Source organism: Heliangelus exortis, chromosome 5 (genome assembly GCF_036169615.1).
Source record: "Heliangelus exortis chromosome 5, bHelExo1.hap1, whole genome shotgun sequence".
In the NCBI taxonomy this organism is placed as follows: Eukaryota; Metazoa; Chordata; class Aves; order Apodiformes; family Trochilidae; genus Heliangelus; species Heliangelus exortis.
In genome coordinates this window covers 38,743,376-38,748,216 of record NC_092426.1, presented here as the reverse complement: position 1 = coordinate 38,748,216, position 4,841 = coordinate 38,743,376, and positions in this window count along the sequence as shown.

The window sequence follows — 4,841 nt, the reverse complement described above, 5'->3', positions numbered from 1 at the left end:
CGGGCGGGAGGGAGGGAGGCAGGGAAGAAGGGATGGAGGGAGGGGGATGCTGGCAGTGCCGGCTGGGAGGGACATACCTGCCGCCGGGGGAGGAGCTGGGGGGGTGGGGGTGGGCTGGCGGGGGGGCTCCTTCCCGCAGACCCCAGCAGCAGATGCAGGGCAGATGGGGAACACGCACCGCACCCCGTCCCGGGCCCTGGGAAACGCCCGCCCCGCCGGGTCAGCCCGACGTCCCCCCCCATCCCTGCCGCCTCCCAGCTGTGCCCGCAGCTGGAAGCTGAGGCTCTCAGGCAGATGTCTCTGCAGCAGCCCCAGAGACCCCCGTTTGGGGGGGGTGGGGGGTTTCTTGGTCCCCCCAGGGCCGGGGGAGCAACCCCAGGAGCGGGACCGGCAGAGCTGGCAGTCAAGCATCCCAGGGAGAGGGGCTGGGTGCTCTTGGCCACTTCCGAGGGTCTCATCCCCTGCAGGAAGGTGCCCGGAGGCAGCAGAAGCCGCAGCTCCGAGCAGGATGCGCTTTCCCACCCAGAGCAGGTTTGCAGCTGGCAACAAGTCCGGCAGCCCCAGAACAACCCGCTCTGCCTTGTCCAAGCTTGGTAAGGCTGCCAGCTCAGCAAGGGGAATAGAGCAGCTCATACACACGTTCCACAGGCGTGAAGAAGGGAAAATGCATCTCGAGGTTGCAGGTCTCTTCCAGAACAGGCAGATCCCCTGTTGCATCCAGGTGTATCCCAGGGAGCACCTCACCTTGGGTCAAGGCTTTCCCTGGCTCTCCTTCCCCAGCAGACCAAGCAGCAGTGTCCTCTGCCTGCCTCTCCTGCTGCTGGCTTTGCAGGCTACCTCAGGAAACCTGCAGGTTGTGTTGTGCACAGGAGACAACATGGCTATTTTCTAGGTCCCAAGGCCACTTCTGCACCTAACAGGAGACCTTCACATATTCCCTGCATGCTCACACTCCTCCTGTCTGTGACAGCCTGGGATGGGATGGGATGGGATGGGATGGGATGGGTGGTGCTGCTTTAGCAGTCCGAACTTTATAAAGATACAGCAGGTGCCATCAGTGTTTCTCAAACCACAGTCATTGAGCAATGGTATTAATTCTTGGCCAAGACCCAGGATGTCAGCTGCTCCTCCAGAGAAGAGCAAGCACAGCCCTCCAGGGCACACAGCCCTACTCTCACTCAGGAGTCTTCATCTCCTCAAAAGAGATGTCACTCCCAGACCAGTGTGGAAACAAGCACTCACCCACAGGGTCCCCACACACCAGCACCCCCAGAGCAGCCTCCCAAGGGGTGCGAGGTGTCTCCTTCCCAAACTGGACACGAAGACTGAACTGTCCCACATGCAGGACCCCAGAAACTCACCAGCATCCATTCAGGGACTCGGGAAGCTTTGACACAGCTCTGTCTCAGAGCACAAACCCCAGCTACCCAAACGTGATTATTTGCAGCATGGCTGTGGTTTGGCCTCTGAGCTAGGGCAAAAGGTAAGGCTGCCTCCTCCTGCAGCCATATTACCACCACCATATCTAACTGTTCTGAGATGCCAAATGCCTAAAGCTCCTCCCCACTAGCCTTGCATCCCAGCCCTGGCTCAGTACAGCCTGGCAGGAGACACACTTTGGCCCTCTGGCTGTGCCACTGCTGGTCACATCTATCCCCTTACATGCCTGGTAGAGACCCTGGCTTCCAGGAGGGTGCATGTACATCTGCAAAATGGAAATTACTTCTCTCCTAGCCCGTGTCTCCCAAACAAAGGCACTGTTTGACTCTTTCAGACTGCCCAGAATTTACCATCAGGTTCACTTAGAATCATAGAATTGGCTGGATTGGAAGGGACCTCTGAGATCATCAAGTCCAACCCTTGCACTTCAGGGCAGCCTTAAGTTAAACCTGAGGAAAGGTTCTGGGCTGAGAGGTTTCCCTGCCTCTCCCCCCAGCTGAACCACCTATCTCCCCCTAGATGCAGCTGCAATACCAGACTAGCACCCTGCTCTCCATCAGCCACCCTTGCCACTGTTCCAGTTTCTCCTCTGCCCCAATGGCCACGGCTCTGGCTCCCATCTCTTTATACCCAGGTATGTATTCTTTCAAATCTCTCAGCCAGCCCCTCCTGAAGCTGCTTCAGCTCCATTTTTGTGCAGACAGAGGAGACATGAGAGAAGGGAATTTCCTCAACTACCACCATAGAGTGGGCAATCAGTCCCTGCTAGTAACCCAAGGTTAGCCAGTTTCCATCCTTAGCCACATCACCATCAGTCCTTTGAAAGAGAGCACAGATGTTCTGGCCAGCACAGAGAAAGAGCCCCCAAAACCCAGCCTCTCTGGGTTTCACAGAATCATAGAATGGTTTGGGTTGGAAGGGACTCATCTAGTTCCCATCCCCCTGCGTGGGCAGGGACACCTTTCACTGGACCAGGTTGCTCAAGGCCCCATCCAACCTGGCCTTGAACACGTCAGGGATGGGGCAGCCACAGCTTCCCAGGGCAACCAGTTCCAGTGTCTCATCATCTTCAAATTAAAGAACTTCTTCCTAATGTCTAACCTAAATCTCCCCTCTTCAAGTTTTAAACCATTGCTCCTTGTCCTCTCACTACACACCCGTGTAAAAAGCCCTCCCCCAGCTTTCTTGCAGGCTCCTTTCAGATATTGGAAGGTTGCTGTAAGGTCACCTCAGATGAACAACCCCAACTTCTTTAGCCTGTCTTCACAGGGGAGGTGCTCCAGCCCTCTGGGCATTTTCTTGGCTCTCCTCTGGACATATTCCAGGAGCTCTGTGTCCTTCTTATGCTGGGGACTCCAGAATTGGACACAGTACTCCAGGTGAACTGACTGGTGAGGTCAGGTTGGCTGTCACCAACCACCCCTTTGCTATCTGCTTGCCTTAGCAGAGACTTCAGGAGGATCTGCTCCATGATCTTGCCAGGCACAGAGGTGAGACTGACTGGCCTGTATTCCCTGAATTTTTTTTTCCATTTTTGAAAATGGGGGTTATGTTTGCCCTCTTCCAGTCAGCAGGAACTCCACCAGACTGCTGTGACTTTTCAGTTATGATGGACACTGACTTTGCAACTTCATCTCCCAGCTTTCAGGAGCTGTTGAATGAATCCCAGTAGATCCCATGGACTCGTTCACCTTTGGGTGGTCTCAAACCTGCTTTTCATCTACAGTGGGAGGATCTTCCTTTCACCAGATACTGCCTTTAGCTTCTGCACCATGGAGAGTGTGACCAGAGCCCTTGCCAGTGAAGAGACAAAATAATCATTAAGTATCTCAGCCTTCTCTACATCATGGGTGACCAGCTCTCCTATTTCCTTCTGGAGTCAGTCCACATTTTGCCTAGTCTTCCTCTTATCATTGACATACCAATGGAAATTTTTCCTGTTGTCCTTAGCCCCCCCTTCCCAGCTCCAATTTTCTCTGAGCTTTTGCTTTCCTAACCTGATCTATTGCTTCTCTGAGTACTATTAATTTACGTTATTATACCTTAGGTAGAAAAAGCTTGACTGAGCTTGCTATCATCCTAGCTCTTCATCTTCTAAGACACAGGCTGTTATTTTCTAAAGGTTTTTGTCATGTATGAGACACTTCAAGCACTGAAGTGTTACTTCCTCCAGCCCACCAGGTCCTTGCCAGGAATGAGAGAACAGCTCAACAACAGCACAAACCTTGACTGCACCCTCACTCAGTTTAACAAATGCACTGTATGTGTTGCTCTCCTTTTAGGCCAGACATAACCTTTTATCTGCAGCACTTCTTTGAAACACTCTAATTTGCATCTTTACATGTCAAACGTGCCAAATTAGGAACCGAATTTCAAGTGCTTAAATTTGCAAAGTGTTTTAAAACTGTCTTAAAACTGTGTCTTTGTTGGATTGTTCGTTATAAATCACTGGTATTACCTGAAAATACCCAAACTGAGATAAAGGCTTCCTTCTGTTCTACATCAGCCCCATGACCAAACCTTGACAAGAAATGTCACAGCTACTTGTGATTCCTAAAGTCTTGCTGGTTGCTAAGAAAATAATATACCCCATGCAATTCTACTAAGAGAAATAAATAAAAAGGTTCCAGTACCTGGCTCTGCACAGGAGCACTGAGAAGCATGGCATAATGCACAAGCAGAACTCCACTCAAACTGTGACTGGACTGCTAAGTCATGGTCTTTTAGTTTAACTCATCACCCATCTGAAAAACTGTGAGAAAAGGCTCAGTCACAGATAGGAGAACCCCACTGAGTAGTGTTCATGTTGTTCAGAGCTCTGTAGCAATTCTCTGTCCCAGTGCCCAAGCTCTCAGCCTAAAGAAGCCTCCAGCACCACCCTTGGGACCACCTGAAAAACCCAACTGCTCTCTCCCCCTCTGCCTGCTCTGGGGGTGCCTCTATCAGGTCACATATTGCCACCCAGCCCCAGACAACAGTTGCTACTCCAGGAAATGAAGTCCCCAAGCTGGCACCCATTTCATGATCCTTTGTTACCTCAGCCTCCAACAATCCTTTGGATCCTTACTGACAGAAAGATGGTATCTTCATTAATGGTTATTGATGGCATTTTCTTTCCCCAAGAACTGGTCAAGTTTGTTTTTTTTTTTTTTAACTCAGTCAAACTGTTAACCACAAATTAGACCACAAATTAGGAAGAGCTTGCCACAAAAACATCTGTGTAATGAAAGTGCAGTCTTGTTCAATCTGCCATCTTATAGTTTAATTGAACATGCCCATGCCTAAACATTACAGAAAGCAGCAAACAATCACCCCCTGCTCCTTTGTCACACTGTTTTAGACCTTTAGACCTTTATAGTTTCTATTGGAAAAGTGGATGAATCCCCATCTATTTAACAGAT